The sequence below is a fragment of the Ovis canadensis genome, chromosome 4 (assembly GCF_042477335.2).
Source record: "Ovis canadensis isolate MfBH-ARS-UI-01 breed Bighorn chromosome 4, ARS-UI_OviCan_v2, whole genome shotgun sequence".
NCBI classification, from domain to species: Eukaryota; Metazoa; Chordata; class Mammalia; order Artiodactyla; family Bovidae; genus Ovis; species Ovis canadensis.
In genome coordinates this window covers 71,712,228-71,734,231 of record NC_091248.1, presented here as the reverse complement: position 1 = coordinate 71,734,231, position 22,004 = coordinate 71,712,228, and the positions used below count along the sequence as shown (strand labels likewise).

The window sequence follows — 22,004 nt, the reverse complement described above, 5'->3', positions numbered from 1 at the left end:
TAAGGAATCTCCACACTGTTCTCCATAGTGGCTATACTAGTTTGCATTCCCACCAACAGTGTAGGAGGGTTCCCTTTTCTCCACACCCTCTCCAGCATTTATTGCTTGCAGATTTTTGGATCACAGCCATTCTGACTGGTGTGAAGTGGTACCTCATTGTGGTTTTGATTTGCATTTCTCTAATAATGAGTGATGTTGAGCATCTTTTCATGTGTTTGTTAGCCATCCGTATGTCTTCTTTGGAGAAATGTCTATTTAGTTCTTTGGCCCATTTTTTGATTGGGTCGTTTATTTTTCTGGAGTTGAGCTGCATAAGTTGCTTGTATATTTTTGAGATTAGTTGTTTGTCAGTTGCTTCATTTGCTATTATTTTCTCCCATTCCGAAGGCTGTCTTTTGACCTTGCTTATATTTTCCTTTGTTGTGCAGAAGCTTTTAATTTTAAATATTATTTTCTATATATATGTAATAGAATATATTCATTCTGGTTTTTTATATTAATAGAATACTGTGCTATATAATAGGACCTTGTTATTTATCTATTTTATATATAGTAGTATATATCTGCTAATTCCAAACTCCTAATTTATCCCTTCCTGCGCTCCTCTTTGGTAATCATAAGTTTGTTTTCTACATCTGTGGACCTCTTTCTGTTTTGTACATAAGTTCATTTGTATCATATTTTAGAGTCCACATATAAGTGACATCATATTCTCCTTCTGACTTACTTCATTTAATATGATAATCTCTAGGTCCATCCATGTTGCTCTAAATGTTATTATTTCATTCTTTTTCCATTCATCTTTTGATGGGCACTTAAGTTACTTCCATGTCTTGGCTATTGTAAATAGTGCTACTGTAAACACTGGGGTGCATGTATCTTTTCAAATTAGAGTTTTCTCCAAATAGCTGCCCAGGAGTGGGGGTGCTAGATCATATAGTAACTGTATTTTTCATTTTTTAAGGAACCTCCATAATTGTTTCCATAGGGCCAGCACCCATTTATATTCCTACCAACAATGCAGGACCACTACATTTCGCCATACCCTTTCCTATGCAGGAGTTTCTACCTGTATCTCAAAATGTGTGATCGTATCAGATCTTCCTACCAGCAGTGGAGATTTCCAGTAGTAAGAGGGAAAACATCACTAGTCATTGGGATTCCTGACAAAAAAAAAAAAAAGCAGCCATGCCTTTCTTTTCTTAAATGAAGAAGAGAATTTTCTTTTCTTGCATTCTCACACAATCAATTCCTAAGCTTTTGTTCTGGAGCACTAGGATTAAAAAACAAAAAACTTAGATCAGTCTTTTGGACATGTACACACTGCTATATTTAAAACAACTTAGATCAGTCTTTTGGACATGTACACACTGCTATATTTGAAACAGATAAGCAATGAGGACCTACTATACAGCACAGGGAATACTGCTCCATATTCTGTAATAACCTAAATGGGAAAAGAATTTGAAAAAGAATAGATACATGTATATCTATAACTGGAAAAAAAAGAAAAAATCAAACAACTTAGACCAATCTTTTGGAGACAAATCTTTTGGATAGCCCTTCCTCTAAAGAGGGAAAACTATGTTCAAATCTGGTCTCCTCTTCCTTACTAGCCAGACTCTGTGCATGTGCGTGTGTGTGTGTGTGCTCAGTCACTTGGTCATGTTCAGTTCTTTGGACTGTAGCTCACCAGGCTCCTTTGTCCATGGAATTTTCCAGGCTAGAATACTGGAGTGTGATGCCATTTCCTCCTCCAGGGGATCTTCCCAACCCAGGGATCAAACCCACATCTCCTTCATCCCTTACACTGGCAGGTGGATTCTTTACCCACCTGAGAAACCCACTAGCCAGATTATCTGACACAAATTACTTAACCTTTTTCAAACCTCATTTCCACATCAATGGTTGCAGTTCCAGGTTAAAATAGAGATATAGGAAATTTCTTAACAGTTCATTTCTTACCAGTCAACAAGTACGATGATAATGATAACTATAGCAACAATAGGACAAAGGGAAACAAAATCAAGTACAATATCCTTTCCATAAGATTCAAGACAAGATCAAGCCTTTGCTTATTGCCTAGAATGTTTTTCCTTTTAAATACTGGCATATCTCTTCTTATTGCTCTTCACTTTATTATGCTTCACAGATACTGTGTTTTCACAAATTGAAGGTTTGTGTCAGCCCTGGATCAAGAGTCTACCAGTGCTATTTTTCCAACAATATATGCTCACTTCATGTCTCTATGTCACATTTTGGTAATCCTGGCAACATTTCGAACTTTTTCATTTCACCACATACTTACTGTAGGGATCTGTGGTCAGTAATCTTTCATGTTATTATAGTTGTTTAGAGGCATCACAAACTGTACCCATGTAAGAGAGCAAATTTAATTGATAAATGTCATTTGTGGTTTGACTGCTCTACCAACTAGCCACTGCCCTGCTCTGGCCTCCCTATTCCCTGAGACACAACAATATTGAAATCAGGTCCATGAATAACCTTACAATCACCTCTGTGTCCAAGGGAAAGAAAGAATTGCACACAAAAGCTAGAAATGATTAAGCTTCATGAGAAAAGCATGTGGAAAGCCAAAAAAAGCTGAAAGCTAGGCCTCTTAAGCCAGTTACCCTAAGTCAGCCAATTGTGAATGCAAAGGAAATGTTATTGGCAGAAACTAAATGTGCTACACTGGTGAACACACAAATACTAAGAAAGTGAAATACACTTATTGCTGATATTGAGAAAGTTTTAAGTCTAGAAGATCAAACTAGTCATGGCATCCCCTTTAGCCAAAGCCTAATTCACAGCAAAGGCCCTAAATTTCTTCAGTTTTATGAAGACCGAGAGAGGTGAAGAAACTGCAGAAGGGAAGTTTGAATCTGGCAAAGTTGTTTCATGAGGTTAAAGGAAAGAAGCCATCTCCCTAACATCAGAGTACAAAGGGATGTATCAAGTGTTGATGTAGACGCTGCAGCAATTTATCTAGAAGATCTAGCTAAGATAATTCATGACGGTGGCTACGCTGAACAACATATTTTCAATGTAGATGAAATAGCCTTATACTAGAAGAAGATGCCATCCAGAACACTCATAGCTAGAGAGAAGTCAATGTCTGGCTTCAAAACTTTTAAAGGACAGGCTGATCAGGGGCTAATGCAGCTGGAGATTAAGTTGAAGCAGTGCTCACTTACCATTCTGAAAATCATAGGGCCTTTAAGAATTATGCTAAATCTACTCTGCCTGTGCTCTGTAAATGGATCAAAAAGGTCTGAATTACAGCACATCTGTTTACAACATGGTTTCCTGAATATTTTAAGGTCTGTGGAAACATATTACTCAGGAAAAAAATAAATAATTCCTTTCAAAACAGTACTGCTCATTGACAATGATGCACCTGGTTCTCAAAAAGCTCTGATGGCTATGTTGTTGTTTAGTCACTCAGTCGTGTCTAACTCTTTTGCAACCCCATTGACTGTAGCCCTCCAGGCTCCTCTGTCCATGGAATTTTCCAGGCAAGAATACTGGAGTGGGTTACCATATCCTTCCCAAAGGGATCTTCTGTAGCCCAGAGATCAAACCCGAGTCCCCTGCATTGGCAGGCATATTCTTTACTACTGAGCCACCAAGAAAGCCCTCTGATGGATGTATTATACAATAAGACTAATGTTTTCATGCCTGTTAACACAACATCCATTCTGCAGTCCATAGATCAAAGAGTAAATTCAACTTTCAAGTCTCATTATTCAAGAAATACATCTTCAGACCTAAGAATAAAGATCCTTGGTACTTTAAAAAAACACACACACACATTTTGTAACTCTATAGCCTTAGCTGTCAGCCTTAGCCACCACAGTCAGTGATTTCTTGGATGGATCAGGGCAAAGTCAATTGAAAACCTACTCTATAGGGTGCACCATTCTAGATGCCATTAAAAAACATTTGTAATTCATGGGAAGAGGTCAAAATACCAACACTAACAGAAGTTTGGGAGAAGGTGATTCCAGCCCTCCTGGATGACTTTGAGGCATTTAAGACTTCAGGGGAATAAGTCATTACAGACGTGGTAGGAAAAGCAAAGGAACTAGAATTAGAAGTAGAGTCTAAAGATGTGACTGAATTGCTACAATCTCATGAAACACTAAAGGATGAGCAGTTTCTCCCTTACTGAGCAAAGAAAGTGGTTTCTTGAGATGGAATCTACTTCTGGAGAAAATGATGAGAAGACTGCTGAAATGACAACAAGGACTCAGAATATTATACAACCTCTGTTAATAAAGCTTTGGCAGGTTTGAGAGGACTGACTGCAATTCTGCAGAAGTTCTACTGCTATCTAATAATAGCACAAGCTACAGAGATACTCTTCATGAAAGGAAGAGTCAACCAATGCAGCAAACTTCATTTTTGTCTCATTTTGAGAAATTTCTACAGCCATCCCAACTTACAGCAACAACCACCCTGATAAGTCAGCAGTCAGCAACGAGACACAACCTGACACCAGCAGAAAGATTATGAATAGCTAAAGGCTTCCCTGGTGACTCAGAAGTTAAAACGTCTGCCTGCAATGCGGGGAGACCTGGGCTCGATCCCTGGGTCGGGAAGATCCCCTGGAGAAGGAAATGGCAACCCACTCCAGTATTCTTGCCTGGAGAATTCCATGGATGGAGGAGCCTGGTAGGCTACAGTCCACGGGGTTGCAAAGAGTAGGACACGACTGAGCGACTTCACTTACACTTTCAAAGGCTTAGAAGCTAAGTAATGAAGTATTTTTTAATTAAGTAATGCTCCAGTGATAAAGAATCTGCTTGCCAGTGAAAGAGACATGGGTTTGATCCTTCAGTCGAGAAGATGCTCTGGAGAAGAAAATGGCAACCCACTCCAGTATTCCTGTCTAGGAAATCCCACGGACAGAGGAGTCTAACAGGCTATAGTCCATGGGGCTGCAAAGAGTCAGACACTTAGCAACTGAACAACAACAACAACAAATACTTTTAGATATAATGCTATTGCACTTCGTAGACTACAATACAATGTAAATGTAACTGTTAGACGCAATGGGAAACAAACAAAAAACATCATGTGAGTTGCTTTACACTATTCACTTTATTGAGGTGGTCTGAAACCAAACTTTCAATATCTCTGAGGTATGCCTGGACTAATCTGGAAGTCTTCAGGCTGAAATTTTTACTACCACCGCACACCCCCCAGGCTTCCCTTGTGGCTCAGCTGGCAAAGAATCCGCCTGCAATGCGGGAGACCTGAGTTTGATCCCTGAGTTGGGAAGGTCCCCTGGATAAGGAAATGGCAACCCACTCCAGTACTCTTGCCTGGAGAATTCTATGGACAGAGGAGCGGGACAGGCTGCAGTCCAAGAATCGCAAAGAGTCGGACATGTGCGACTTTCTTTCACACACCCCACTACTAAATTCTTTGTGCAGTGTTTCATTTCATCGAAGCAAATAAAGTAAGCCTACTTTTTTAGATTTCAATTGTTCTGCCTCAGGAATTAACCCAGAAAAAACGTCAATGTGCATAACTACTGAAGAAGAAAAATATCTTCTTCAGACACATTATGCTCATTATGTTTTCAAGTTTCATTTTTAAAACATATATACATATATAAATAAAGGTGCACATTAAAAAATCTAAGTTCTTAGCTCTGGTTGATGAAATACAATTTTCTTTTCCTTTTGGAAAAATTTTAAGTTACATGAAAAAAAGGTTACATGCTTTGCTCTGACCTAAGTACTACATCATTTACTCTAAGAAAGACCATATAAGTCAGCAGATTTCAACAGATGTTAGTAAATTATGCTAAAGCTTGAAACAGCAGGTATCAAACCTGCTTTAGAAACAAATATAATACAGAAGTTGAGCTTTAATGTTCTCCCTGATCAAAGACGATGTGGAAGGATTTTTATTCCTCCTACAAACAAATATTATTGTCAAGGTATCCTAAATTCTCAGCTTGTGTCTAAGTTCAAATCATATGACAGTTGGGGGAAAATTTATGTCTTGATTTAGGGAAATAAAACTCCCCTAGAGAATTAAACAGAGACATGATAGATTTCTCACCTTGTAAGATTTAGCCACAGCCATCCATCAGTACATGATATTATTACAGTTTCAATTTTTTTCTATAAATTTCTTATTCATTTTCTCTTTCACTTTTTAATTTTTTTAAAAAAAAGTCCACAGCCACAATTCACTAACGATAATCTACCAACAAAGCCCAGTTTTAACCTCACTTCTTTGGGAGCTATACTGTCAACCTTTTCAGACCTCTATAAAGAGCACCACCCACTCTGCTTATATACACAATCTAAAATGTTTAAATAAAATTTTGTGCTTTTCTGACTTCCCTGATAGTTTAGTTGGTAAAAAAAATCTGCCTGCAATTCAAGAGATCCCAGTTCAGGGTTGAGAGATTTCCCTGGAGAAGGGAATGGCTACCCACTCCAGTATTCTGGCCTGGAGAATGCCGTGGACTGTATAGTGATGGGGTTGCAAAGAGTCGGACATGACTGAGCGATTTTCACTTGTGCTTTTCAATGACATAGTCCCCAGTTGCAGCCATGAAGAACCAACAGTGGCCCTCAAACTTCTTTTGAAGAACCATTATTTTAGAGAAATTATTGGGGTAGGGGGTGGGGGTGGAGGACTATTAAAGTAAGAGAAGAAACTGATATAGTACTCTGCTGTAAACTTTTAACATTGTAGCACTAGCCAGGAAGCAATGAAGTACAGCTAAGGTAAATGTATATTCTGATCATAAAATTATAATTATTATTAGATGCCATAATTTTGAAAGAACATGTATAAGATGGTCTAAAATGCCATCTTCCTTCTGTTACTATTCAGGTGTCTTACAGTTTGCATTATACAGCGGAAGTGAGAAATAGATTTAAAGGACTAGATCTGATAGAGTGTCTGATGAACTATGGATGGAGGTTCATGACACTGTACAGGAGACAGGGATCAAAACAATCCCCAAGAAAAAGAAATGCAAAAAAGAAAAATGGCTGTCTGAGAAGGCCTTACAAATAGCTGTGAAAAGAAGAAAAGTGAAAAGCAAAGGAGAAAAGGAAAGATATACCCATTTGAATGCAGAGTTCCAAAGAATAGCAAGGAGGGATAAACATCTATTCCTGTTTTATTGACTATGCCAAAGCCTTTGACCGCGTGGATCACAATGAACTGTGGAAAAGTCTGAAAGAGATGGGAATACTAGACCACTTGACCTGCCTCTTGAGAAATCTGTATGTAGGTCAGGAAGCAATAGTTAGAACTGGACATGGAACAACAGACTGGTTCCAAATAAGAAAAGGAATACATCAAGGCTGTATATTGTCACCCTGCTTATTTAACTTCTATGCAGAGTACATCATGAGAAATGCTGGGCTGGATGAAGCACAAGCTGGAGTCAAGATTGCTGGGAGAAATATCAATAACCTCACATATGTAGATGACACCACCCTTATGGCAGAAAGTGAAGAAGAACTAAAGATGAAAGTGAAAGAGGAGACTGAAAAAGTTGGCTTAAAGCTCAACATTCAGAAAACTAAGATCACAACATCTGGTCCTATCACTTCATGGCAAATAGATGGGGAAACTGGAAACAGGGGCTGACTTTATTTTGGGGGGCTCCAAAATCACTGCAGATGGTGACTGCAGCCATGAAATTAAAAGAAGCTTACTCCTTGGAAGGAAAGTTATGACCAATCTAGAGAGCATATTAGAAAGCAGAGACATTACTTTGCCAACAAAGGTCCATCTAGTCAAGGCTATGGTTTTTCCAGTAGTCATGTATGGATGTGATAGTTGGACAATAAAGAAGGCTGAGCACCAAAGAATTGATGCTTTTGAACTGTGGTGTTGGAGAAGACTCTTCAGAGTCCCTTGGGCTGCAAGGAGATCCAACCAGTCCATCCTAAAGGAGATCACTCCTGAGTGTTCTTTGGAAGGACTGATGCTGAAGCTGAAACTCCAATTCTTTGACCACCTGATGCGAAGAGCTGACTCATTTGAAAAGACCCTGATGCTGGATAAGACTGAAGGCAGGAGGAGAAGGGGACAACATAGGATGAGAGGGCTGGGAGGAATCACTGACTCAATGGACACGAGTTTGGGTAAACTCCAGAAGTTGCTGTTGGACAGGGAGGCCTCGCGAGCTGTGGTCCATGGGGTCATGAAGAGTCGGACACAACTGAGCAACTGAACTGAAGAGAACTGTTTGCATGGCTTCTAGAGTTACCAGATTTGCTAGGTGTGCATAATAAAATGGACTATGCTGTACCCAAGTCTGCATGAAGCTTTAAGTTAGAAAAGGGGCATTTTTTTTTTCAGGTAAAAGGTACTTATTACCCATAGCCTTTAATACTTGACCCCCTACAATGACCATCCATCTAATTTAAAAATTATTCAAACTTTTGACCTCAGAGCCCTTAACCTGGCAAGGTGATTAAAGCCTAGAGTCACATATACATACTCAGTTACACTTGAGTACTACAAGGAAGAAATTCAAATCATAATGCATCTCAGGAAATTCATACTTATTAACTCCTAGTGACATCTGACACTTTATTAGTAAGTATAGAATAATGGGCTCCTCACACCTGCTCCATGTCCAAAGGTTGCCCACAGGAGCATTTGGTGACAATCAGTAAGTCCCAGAGAGAAAGCCCCCTTTGTAGAGTTATTTCAGAGCTCTGGCCTAGACCAGTTACCACACCTTGGCCAGACAATCCTGGCAGCCTCTCTCTGCTCACATGTGTAGAATTCGTACAGGTTTCACATGAGCTGGAACATAGATATATTTTCATATGTCCAAATTAAAAGATAACAAAGGATGCCTTCGTTAAGGAAGTGAAGCTATAAAAATTTATTTATGCTTTCTTTCACTCGTTCATTCCTTTATCACTGAAAAACTCGGAATTCTGATTCTGCCAAGCATTGTGTTAGGCAACAGGATTCCATATCCTTGAAAGCCCAGACATGAATCTAATCACATTTTATTCAGCTTTTAAAAAAATATCCACTTTAAATTGAGGTGAATATTTTCCTCACCCTTTTGATTTTTCTGCATGAAATTTTATTCACATAAAAATAACTTGCATTTCTGTAGATACTAAATTTCTCAACTTTTCTTCAAAAAGCAAGCCTTTAAAGATATATTAATAAATTTTTAAATGGATACATACAATTTTAACTTAGAAGTAGAGTGAGTTGCTAATTTTTCATTCTCCTAGACTTCACTTGTACTCTCTATATACAGAGAGTGATACATTAATGTTTTACAAACACTCCAGACACTCCCATATATTGCTTGCACAAATAAAAATCTTTACTAACTATTCAAAAGGTGATTTGTCAAAATATATCTAAGTCTTTAAAGTGGTCTTATCCTTAGGCCTGAAAAGTTATCCTCAGGGAAATAATCAAAAACATGTACAAGGATGCTCATCTTGCATGATTTATAATAGCTTAATACCTAAGCCAACCTAAATATAAATAACAGAAAACTGATTAAAATAGTAATCAAGACCACAATGAGGTACCATTTCACACCAGTCAGAATGGCTGCGATCCAAAAGTCTACAAGCAATAAATGCTGGAGAGGATGTGGAGAAAAGGGAACCCTCTTACACTGTTGGTGGGAATGCAATCGAGTACAGCCACTATGGAAAACAGCGTGGAGATTCCTTAAAATATTGCAAATAGAGCTGCCTTATGACCCAGCAATCCCACTGCTGGGCATACACACCAAGGAAACCGGAATTGAAACAGACACATGTACCCCAATGTTCATCGCAGCACTGTTTATAATAGCCAGGACATGGAAACAACCTAGATGTCCATCAGCAGATGAATGGATAAGAAAGCTGTGGTACTTATACACAATGAGTATTACTCAGCCATTAAAAAGAATACATTTGAATCAGTTCTAATGAGATGGATGAAACTGGAGCCGATTATACAGAGTAAAGTAAGCCAGAAAGAAAAACACCAATACAGTATACTGACACATATATATGGAATTTAGAAAGATGGTAATGATGACCCTGTATGCGAGACAGCAAAAGAGACACAGATGTATAGAACGGACTTTTGGACTCTGAGGGAGAGGGAGAGGGTGGGATGATTTGGGAGAATGGCATTGAAACATGTATACTATCATGTAAGAAACAAAGCGCCAGTCTATGTTCGATACAGGATACAGGATGCTTGGGACTGGTGCATGGGGATGATCCAGAGAGATGATATGGGGTGGGAGATGGGAGGGGGATTCAGGATTGGGAGCTTGCATACACCTGTGGTGGATTCATGTTAATGTATGGCAAAACCAATACAGTATTGTAAAGTAAAATAAAGTAAAAAAAATAAAATAAAATAGTAATGGTTAAACCATCTGGTATATGGTTACCGAAAGTAAAAGTGAAGTCACTCACTCGTGTCCAACTCTTTGCGACCTCATGGACTGTAGACTACCAGTCTACACTAGATATTAGAATTTCTTAAAAATCACATTGCAGAGAAATATTTAAAGATATTTGGATATGTTTGGTAAAATAAATTAGGTGAAAATATGATAAATGAAAAAAAAATAAATTGGTGTGATCAAGTTTAAAAAGGGAAGGGAGAAAAGAAAAGGAGGGAGGCAGGGAGGGAAGAAGGAAAATCACAGAAAAGGATAGGAGAAATTTATAATGGTTTAGAAATGCAAACTTTTTTAATATAAATTTATTTATTTTAATTGGAGGTTAATTACTTTACAATATTGTATTGGTTTTGCCATACACCAACATAAATCCACCACAGGTATACACGTATTCTCCATCCTGAACCCCCCTCCCTCCTCCCTCCCTGTACCATCCCTCTGGGTCGTCCCAGTGCACCAGCCCCAAGGATCCATTATCATGCATTGAACCTGGACTGGCGATTTGTTTCATATATGATATTATACATGTTTCAACGCCATTCTCCCAAATCATCCTACCCTCTCCCTCTCCCACAGAGTCCAAAAGACTGTTCTATACATCTGTGTCTCTTTTGCTGTCTCTCATACAGGGTCATCATTACCATCTTTCTAAATTCCATATATATGCATTAGTATACTGTATTGGTGTTTTTCTTTCTGATTTACTTCACTCTGTATAATAGGCTCCAGTTTCATCCACCTCATTAGAACTGATTCAAATGTATTCTTTTTAATGGCTGAGTAATACTCCATTGTGTATATGTACCACAGCTTTCTTATCCATTCCTCTGCTGATGGACATCTAGGTTGCTCCCATGTCCTGGCTATTATAAACAGTACTGCGATGAACATTGGGGTACGCGTGTCTCTTTCAATTCTGGTTTCCTCGGTGTGTATGCCCAACAGTGGGATTGCTGGGTCATAAGGCAGTTCTATTTCCAGTTTTTCAAGGAATCTCCACACTGTTCTCCATAGTGGCTGAACTAGTTTGCATTCCCACCAACAGTGTAAGAGGGTTCCCTTTTCTCCACACCCTCTTCAGCATTTATTGCTTCTAGACTTTCGGATTGCAGCATTCTGACTGGCATGAAATGGTACCTCATTGTGGTTTTGATTTGCATTTCTCTGATAATGAGTGATGTTGAGCATCTTTTCATGTGTTAGCCATCTGTATGTCTTCTTTGGAGAAATGTCTGTTTAGTTCTTTGGCCCATTTTTTGATTGTGTCATTTATTTTTCTGGAATTTAGCGGCAGGAGTTGCTTGTATATTTTTGAGATTAGTTGTTTGTCAGTTGCTTCATTTGCTATGACTTTCTCCCATTCTGAAGGCTGTCTTTTCACCTTGCTTATAGTTTCCTTTGTTGTGCAGAAGCTTTTAAGTTTAATTAGGTCCCATTTGTTTATTTTTGCTTTTATTTCCAGTATTCTGGGAGGTGGGTCATAGAGGATCCTGCTGTGATTTATGTCAGAGAATGTTTTGCCTATGTTCTCCTCTAGGAGTTTCATAGTTTCTGGTCTTATGTTTAGATCTGTAATCCACTTTGAGCTTATTTTTGCATATGGTGTTAGAAAGCATTCTAGTTTCATTCTTTTACAAGTGGTTGACCAGTTTTCCCAGGATCACTTGTTAAAGAGATTGTCTTTAATCCATTGTATATCCTTGCCTCCTTTGTCAAACATAAGGTGTCCATAGGTGCATGGATTTATCTCTGGGCTTTCTATTTTGTTCCATTGATCTGTATTTCTGTCTTTGTGCCAGTACCGTACTCTCTTGAGGACTGTGGCTTTGTAGTAGAGCCTAAAGTCAGGCAGGTTGATTCCTCCAGTTCCATTCTTCTTTCTCAAGATTGCTTGGGCTATTCGAAGTTTTTTTGTATTTCCATTTGTTGTAGCTCTGTGAAAAATACCGTTGGTAGCTTGACAGGGATTGCATTGAATCTATAGATTGCTTTGGGTAGTATACTCATTTTCACTATATTGATTCTTCTAATCCATGAACATGGTATATTTCTCCATCTATGAGTGTCCTCTTTGATTTCTTTCACCAGTGTTTTATAGTTTTCTATATATAGGTCTTTAGTTTCTTTAGGTAGATATATTCCTAAGTATCTTATTCTTTTCGTTGCAATGGTGAATGGAATTCTTTCCTTAATTTCGCTTTCTATTTTCTCATTATTAGTGTATAGGAATGCAGTGGATTTCTGTGTGTTGATTTTATATCCTCCAACTTTACTATATTCATTGATTAGCTCTAGTAATTTTCTGGTGGAGTCTTTAGGGTTTTCTATGTAGAGGATCATGTCATCTGCAAACAGTGAGAGTTTTACTTCTTTTCTAATTTGGATTCCTTTTATTTCTTTTTCTGCTCTGATTGCTGTGGCCAAAACTTCCAAAACTATGTTGAATAGTAGTGGTGAAAGTGGGCTCACTTGTCTTGTTCCTGACTTTAGGGGAAATGCTTTCAGTTTTTCACCATTGAGGATAATGTTTGCTGTGGGTTTGTCATATATAGCTTTTATTATGTTGAAGTATGCTCCTTCTATTCATGCTTTCTGAAGAGTTTTTATCATAAATGGATGTTGAATTTTGTCAAAGGCCTTCTCTGCATCTACTGAGATAATCATATGGCTTTTATTTTTCAATTTGTTAATGTGGTGAATTACATTGATTGATTTGCAGATATTGAAGAATCCTTGCATCCCTGGGATAAAGCCCCCTTGGTCATGGTGTATGATCTTTTTAATGTGTTGTTGGATTCTGATTGATAGAATTTTGTTAAGGATTTTTGCATCTATGTTCATCAGTGATATTGGCCTGTAGTTTTCTTTTTTTGTGGCATCTTTGTCAGGTTTTGGTATTAGGGTGATGGTGGCCTCATAGAATGAGTTTGGAAGTTTACCTTCCTCTGCAATTTTCTGGAAGAGTTTGAGTAGGATAAGTGTTAGCTCTTCTCGAAATTTTTGGTAGAATTCAGCTGTGAAGCCGTCTGGACCTGGGCTTTTGTTTGCTGGAAGATTTCTGATTACAGTTTCAATTTCCGTGCTTGTGATGGGTCTGTTAAGATGTTCTATTTCTTCCTGGTTCAGATTTGGAAAGTTGTACTTTTCTAAGAATTTGTCCATTTCTTCCAAGTTGTCCATTTTATTGGCATATAATTGCTGATAGTAGTCTCTTATGATCCTTTGTATTTCTGTGTTGTCTGTTGTGATCTCTCCATTTTCATTTCTAATTTTATTGATTTGATTTTTCTCCCTTTGTTTCTTGATGAGTCTGGCTAATGGTTTGTCAATTTTATTTATCCTTTCAAAGAACCAGCTTTTGGCTTTGTTAATTTTTGCTATGTTCTCTTTTGTTTCTTTTGCATTTATTTCTGCCCTAATTTTTAAGATTTCTTTCCTTCTACTAACCCTGGGGTTCTTCATTTCTTCCTTTTCTAGTTGTTTTAGGTGTAGAGTTAGGTTATTTATTTGAGTTTTTTCTTGTTTCTTGAGGTATGCCTGTATTGCTATGAACTTTCCCCTTACTGCTTTTACAGTGTCCCACAGGTTTTGGGTTATGTTTTCATTTACATTCATTTCTATGCATATTTTGATTTCTTTTTTTATTTCTTCTGTGATTTGTTGGTTATTCAGCAGTGTGTTGTTCAGCCTTCATGTTTTGGAATTTTTAATAGCTTTTCTCCTGTAACTGAGATTTAATCTTACTGCATTGAGGTCAAAAAAGATGTTTGGAGTGATTTCAATTTTTTTGAATTTATCAAGGCTAGATTTATGGCCCAGGATGTGATCTATTCTGGAGAAGGTTCCGTATGTACTTGAGAAAAAGGTGAAATTCATTGTTTTGGGGTGAAATGTCCTATAGATATCAATTAGGTCTAACTGGTCTATTGTATCGTTTAAAGTTTGTGTTTCCTTGTTAATTTTCTGTTAGTTAGAAATGCAAACTTTTAAGTCAAAAGTCTGGACTTAAATCTATGTAATCTTCAACAGATTAATCTCTCTGCTCCTCTTTCTTCATCTATAAAATGGATTAGTAATAGTTCCTTCATCACAGGATTTGCAGGCATTTAAACTACTTTATTTAAAGTGAATACAATACTATAATGCCTGTAACACATAGATCATTCAGTATTTAACTGTGAGTTTCATAAAATAACATTTTAGAGTAACTAACTTTTGAAGGTGGTATGGATTATTTTTATTTTGTGTATTTTTTTTATTTTTTCCAAGTTTTCTTCAATCAAAATGTAATGCTTTTAAAGGAAAAATAAAGCAATTAACTTTTTAAAGGAAAAAAGAGCATTTGATTCTTATACCCTCTTATTACAAATACTTTTGAAGTTTTCTGTCTTCTTAACAAATTCTTTAGTGTTTAAGCATCCCCTTTATTCAGATCACTGTAACTAAACTGCAAGGGTACATTTTGCAAACTTTCTGGTTCAATGAAATAATTCAGTTACTAGAAAACACTACTATTAAATATGTGTATGGTGTTCCTTGCTAATAAAACAGATATTGAGATAGCTATTCAAATGAATAGTTTTAATCATGAAATAGATTATATATAATTAATGAAATATTAAATTGAGATAATAAACATGTCTACATATTAACAAGAAGACAGATTACTATACGTAATCCAAGTCAGCAACATAGATATGTCTATGTACTGACACCAAGATACATCTATATACCAATGAATCTTCAACATCCTCATAAAACTGAATAAGGCTTTCTTATTCACCACTATGTCCTTCCCCATTGCCCAGAAGAAATCATGTTTCCCTCTGATGCATCCTCCTGACCTAAAAAGAAGTTCAAAGTAAGGTATTTAGCAACATCAAGAAGTTGGCTCAAAAGATAAAAAGGATTTTAGAAGGGTGCTGGAATTATTTCCTCAGGCATACATAACTGAAAAGTCCAACCTCCCAAACAGGTACAGTGCACAGCAATCTAGTCACTTCACTTTACAATATCTGTGAACAAATCTGAGAAGATAAGACCATGGATTTTAGACCCTTTAGCTCTTCATTGCTGAACCTGATACTGCATCATATGGTGGGGAGGGGTGGAGGAAAGACTCCATTCTAGCAGCATGATTGGGTATCAGCAGAAATTTTGGCCCATGGGACTTCTGAATTATATAAATCAAAGCTATTAGAATGGAAGGAATCAAAAACAAAATGGAAGGGATTAGAAAACAAAGAACCTATTGAAAGGAATCAAAAACCATTGTGGCAGAGGAAAGGGACAAAAGCAAACAATCCTTACTCACCTGCTGCTATAAAACAAACTACTCCAAAACAATACTCAGTTATTTATTCTTGGTTCTGCATTTAGGCTATGCTAAATGACTAATCTGGCTTCCCTGGTGTCTCAGCCGTAAAGAATCCAACTGCCAATGTAGAAGGCTCAAGTTCAATCCCTGACCCAGGCAACGAAATGGCAACCCAATCCAGTATTCTTGCCTGGGAAATCCCATGAACAGAGAACCCTGGTGAGCTACGGTCCATGGAGTCACAAGAGTTGGACACAACTGAGCAACCAAACCACCACCACCAAATGACTAACTGAGAGGTTAGTCAGCTAGTTTGACCTGAGATTATTCAGGCAACTGCAGTCATAGGGACAGCAGTGATGTCAGAGGACAAGCCCCACTGTGTAAACTTTAACAAGCCTCTGTTGAGTAATGTCTGCTATCATTTCTCTGTCCAAAGGGAATCCTATGGCCAAGTCAAGAGTCAGGGTAATGATCTACAAAAGAGCTTGAGAACCAAAAGGCATGACTTATGGGGGTTGGGGACAGGGGAGGTGATGTTAACATAACACTCTATCAAAGTCTTGCCCTCTGGCCCCAGTGAATCACATTCCTCCCACATGCAGACATGTAGGACCCTTTCCAGGATTCCCAAAGTCTCATCTGACTTCTGCAAAAGGATCAAAGTCTATTACCTCATAATATGCACCAGTTCTAAATATGGGTGAGAATCCTAGGGTATAAGTTGAATGCAGCTCATCTTGAATCAGAGGTTTATAAAGCAAAAAGAGAAACTGTCTGTCCCCCAAATAGCCAACATACAATGGAAAGACAGGGACAGTATAACTGCAATGAATTTTAAAAGGGAAGAGAAGAAACACAGAAGTCATTTCTCTACAGCAGGTCTAAAATCCAGAAGCAGGTGTTTTGAGAGCCTCCTACCTCAAGGACAAAAATGTTCTTTTTGTTAGGGCCCACTTCTGTTCTCTGGAATGGTTTCCTAGTCTATAACTCCAGGGCTCTGGGCTTTGCGTGCATGCTCAGTCGCTTCAGTCATGTCCAAGTTGGCAAACTCTATGGACTGTAGCCTGCCAGGTTCCTCGGTCCTTGGGAATCTCCAAACAAGAATACTGGAGTGGGTTGCCATGCCCTTCTCCAGGGGAATCTTCCCAACCCAGGGACTGAACCTGCGTTCTTCCATCTCCTGCACTGGCAGGCAGGTTCTTTATCACTAGCACCATCTAGGCTTTGGGGTTCTTTTTAAACAGAAATGCTTCTATTCTTAGGAAATTGAGGCCCAGAGGCTTTTTTTTTTAACTGACCTTCCCTTTTAGTATAAGCTAATTCCAACCCTTTAAAACTTTATAGACTTTCTATTCATTTAACTGAGGTTCACTCTATTCCCCCTAAAACTATAACCATAACTCTTTTTCAAACTATACCTTTCTCTATTTTTGAAGTGTTGGGTTGCTAGGGCACAAAACCCTTAACATTCTTATGATCTTATCATCCTTTTCATCTAGCTAAAAGGATCTATCTTAAATTTTTCTAAGGTCTTAATAAAGAATACTTGATATTTACTCCAGACCACTTCTCACTATGAGAATCTTTTGCCTGCCAGGGAGAACTAAAGACAGTTTTATTTTCCAACACAGAAATTCCTGGATACCCTGTATTTCCTCTAATTTCTGCTTTAAGTTCAGTTCTCTCTCCCCATACCTTACACAGAGCTATCAGAACCCAACTGACAATATCAATGCTCTGCCTGGATCTGCAGCTAGATTCACAAATTCAGTACACAGATCTATATTCTAAGTTCCTGCAGGTAATAGCTTTTAAAATGGTTTCAGTACCATAAAAATGGGGCGCCACCACTCCAATCTCTAAAAGCAGTTTCCTCACCACCTTTCAAGCTTCCATTGATAGTTGTTTGTCATTTTTCCAGCCTCTGCCAACAATCCCATCACCACTTTCCTAGCCCCCAAATGCCACCCAGTCCCAAAACTAATGAGACAGATTTTAGGATCTTGTTATGTCAGCACCTCACTAATAACACCAGCTTTTGTTTCAGCTACCTATTGCTTCCTAACAAATCAGTCCAAATCTGTGTCTTAAAGAACAACAATTTATTTGATTGTGATGCTGCAATCTGGGCTCTAGTCAGTGGGGCACATCCTCTGCTGCTCTTTCCTGTGGTCACTCAGGTGGCCATAACCATCTAGGGTTCAAATGGAACTGGAAAGCCCAACATGGCCCTAGTCACGTGTTAGGCACCTACCTAGGGCTTGTTAGCCAAAATGTCTCTTTGGTCCTCCAATGTCCCCTCCAGAAGCATAGCCTGAGTGTCTTGCATGTTCCCAGTTTACAAGTGCTTACCAAGTTTCCACTTGGATAACATCCGTTGATGCTAGCAAGGCACAAGGCCAGAGTCAATGAGTGGGTGTGGGGGGTGGGGGCAACTATATAAATCAATGAGAGAGGTATGATTCATTGAGGGGCAATTACTATAAAACCCTACAAACCTCCCATCCAGAAATTGATGCTTTCAAATTGTGGTGCTGGAGAAGACTCTTGAGAGTCCTTTGGATGGCAAGGAGCTCAAATCAGTCAATCCTAAAGGAAATCAACCCTGACTATTCATTGGAAGGACTGGTGCTGAAGCTGAAGCTTCAGTACTTTGGCCACCTGATTCAAAGGGCCGACTCACTGGAAAAGACCCTGATGCTGGGAAAGATTAAGGGCAAGAAGAGAAGGGGCAACAGAGATTGAAATGGCTTGATGTCATCACCAAATCAATGAACATGAATTTGAGCAAACTCCAGGAGACAGTGAAGGACAAGGAAGCCTGGTGTGCTGTAGTCCATGTGGTCACAAAGAGTCAGACACAACTTAGTGATACATGCTTTCAGACATGACTGAACAACACAGCTGGGAAAACAAATAAACTAGATTTTTAAAATTAATAGATAACTATCATTAATAGTTAATTATTATTGATAGTTAATAGTTAACTATCATTAATTGATAACTATGGGCTTCCCTGGTGGCTCTTAGGGTAAAGTGTCTGCCTGCAATGCAGGAGACCCAGGTTTGATCCCTGGGTTGGGAAGATCTCCTGGAAAAGGAAATGGCAACCCACTCCAGTATTCTAGCCTGGAAAATCCCACAGATGGAGAAGCCTGTAGGCTACAGTCTATGGTAGGCTACAGTCTATGCGGTCACAAAGAGTCGGACATGACTGAGTGCCTTCACTTCACAATAGATAACTAGAAAATGTAGGTCACACATTTTTAAAGATTCAATAAAATAGGAAGATAATATAAAAGTAAAATTAGGAGGAAGAAATAAAACCAAAGTTTAGAAACTAATTAGAAAAATCAAAAATGAAAATATAAATTTATATAACAATTGGTATGAGGTTAGAAACAAAAATAAGCTAAAACTAGCCCAAGTATATGGTGAATAACTCAACAAACAAAACTATTTAAAAATTACTAAGAGAATTCAAAAGCTTGACAAACCAAGGCAATCAGGATTTTTCAAGCAAAAGTAGTTCTCATCTTGGTAAATCGCCCAACAGTTTGTCATACCCAAGAGCTGGAATTCTATGGAAAAAAACAACCACCACCACAGTTCTCAAACTTAAGTATTTACAGAGCTTGTCACACTGCAGATTCGAAGGTCCCAGCAGTGATTCTAATTCCATAGATCTGAAATGGGGCTCAGGTACCCAAGTAGTGTTAATTTAAAAGATCCAAGGACAACACTAACTATGAAAAGGGCTTTCTCAGACCACAGGCCTCCTTATCCTTTGTGTGTTACATTTACTGCTTGAAGTTCTTATGACAAGCCCACCTTTAAAATTTCAGAATCAAGGGCTAACGTGTTCCACGCCCTTAGCTAATAGCTCAATTTGAGCAGCTTCACCGTTTCAATCCTCCCTCTTGCAGTAAGGCAGCATTTTTCATATTACAGGTCATGACCAACGAATGAATCATAGAATCAATTTAATGGATTGCGACCAAAATAGAAAATATCAGAAGGCATTGCACGTAATGATGGCAATTACAGTTTAAGTACTATTACATGAAACTTTTGTTTCAGTTCTGTGTCTGTGTGTACAATGAAAATCTATGATATGAGTCATAGGTAAAAAGGTTTGAAAATTTCTGCTATAAAGAATAAGACAGAGTCATCAAGAAGCTAAAAGTTGTTCAGGTGAAAAGTGCAGAAACACCCTCAAATTCAAAGGAAAAAAAATTTAATGATGATAATTTCATTTTATCATTATTGCTGTAGGGTTTAATTATTCAGACACTTCAATGCTTCAAAGAACAAATTTAATATGCAGTTATTCAGCATCCCCCTGAACAGGTAGGTGAGAGGAATATGGTCCCTATCTTTTAGAAGCTTATAGTATTAACATGTGATTAAGATGACTAGAGAACAATATACAAAAAAAATATATATATATAATCATAAGTTAAATTTACAGGGCTGTAGGGTTTCAAATAAGTGAATGATGGGATTAAGGAAAGTTGTATGAAAACAACAGAATTTGAGTTTAGCTTTAAAAGAAGTGTAAAATAAGAAAAAGCAGAGAGGAAAAGGTATAGTATTAAGTCTTATTGTATAACCAAACTAGGCTAACTGTGAAAAGAATCTCCAAAGCTCAGTGTATGATACAACAGTAAGTGGATTTACTATACCTGGTCATTGAGAAACCCAGGTTCTTTCTATATGGTAGATTCACCACCTCGCCTGTCGTCTGACTCCTCAACCGGGTCCTCTGTCTGGCCAACAGACAGGAGATAGAGCATCAGGCCTGGAAATGGCACCTCACTTTTCTGGTCTTTTTTCACAGGCCAGAACTCATTCACATTTGACTACTAGTAAAAATAAAAATCACAGTCTAGGACCAAAATGGTCTAGCTTCTAAAATGGTGTAGCTCTATTCATCACTGGTCCTTTCTCACAACTAAAACATTCCAGACATAATTAACAAATACAAGAAGATTCTGAAAGGTGTAAAGATATACAGGAGTCTGGGGACCTGAGGACATAAGGAATGACATGGCGGTGAGTTCCCTGGGTGTCCCTTTTGCTTTCTGTGCATCCTAGATGAGGTGCCAGAGAAACCTGCAACCAGGAAATACCAACAGGCAGGACAAAAAAACTGAAGAAGAGCCCACTTTCTAGCCAAAAGACTGGAAAAGGATGGCTAAGGGGAACAAAAAATATTTTTATAATACCAGTCCTAATCCAGCCAAACACCAAAGGAAAACCTGGCCCAACACCAGAAATGAAAACATGTTTACAGAGTGTGCATGTCTGCTAAGTTGCTTCAGTTGTGTATAATTCAGTGCAACCCTATGGATTGTAGCCTCCCAGGCTGCCAGGCTTCTCTGTCCATGGGATTCTCCTGGGAAGAATACTGGAGTGGGTTGCCATGCCCTCCTCCAGGGGATCTTCTGGACCCAAGGGTGGAACTTGCATCTCTTACAACTCCTGAATTGTCAAGTGGGTTCTTTACCACTAACGCTACCTGGGGAACCTATTTACAAGACCTGTACACAAATGCCTACAGAAGCATTATTCACAATAATGAAAATTCAGAAATAATCTAAATGTTCATTGACTGGTGAACAGATAAACAAAATGTGGTATATCCATACAATTCAATACTATTCAACAATAAAACTTTACAAACAGTTGGTATATGGTACAACAGAGACAGGCCTTCCCAGGTGGCTGGCTCAGTGATAAAGAATCTGCTGCCAATGCAGGAGATGTAAAAGACACAGGTTCATCCTTGAGTGGGGAAAATACCCTGGAGGAGGGCATGGCAACCCACTCCAGTATTCTTTCCTGGAGAATCTCATGGACAGAGAAGCCTGGTGGGTCACAAAGAGTCAGAAATGATTGAAGTGACTTAGCATGTACTCACAGCAGAGATAAACCTCAAAACACATTATGGTAAGTAAAAGAAGCCAGACAAAAAGATTACATACTGTTTGCATCTATTTACAAGAAATATCCAGAAAAGGAAAATCTATAAAGCAGATCAGTGGCTGCCTAACACAAGATGGAACCAAGAATTAACTTCAAACAGGTATGAGGGATCTTGGAAATGTTCTAAAAAGTGATGACTATATACCTCTATAAATTTATTAAAAATCATTAAATCATTCAAAATGGGTATAAACCTTCTTTTTAAAAAAGGAAACAGAATAAAATAATGAGCTACCATGTTATCTACCATCTAGA

At 38.2% G+C, this 22,004-nt stretch overlaps 1 protein-coding gene and 1 long non-coding RNA gene across 11 annotated transcripts in view; both read right to left on the bottom strand.

Moving 5' to 3' along the window:
* Positions 1-22,004, bottom strand: part of IMMP2L (inner mitochondrial membrane peptidase subunit 2) — a 964,367-nt gene that overhangs the window by 885,654 nt on the left and 56,709 nt on the right. The window lies entirely within an intron of this gene.
* Positions 803-20,533, bottom strand: LOC138439346 (uncharacterized). The gene is made up of 2 exons (XR_011256688.1): positions 20,447-20,533; positions 803-1,273 (listed from the first exon to the last, which is right to left on the bottom strand). It is a non-coding gene; the product is annotated as an uncharacterized lncRNA (long non-coding RNA).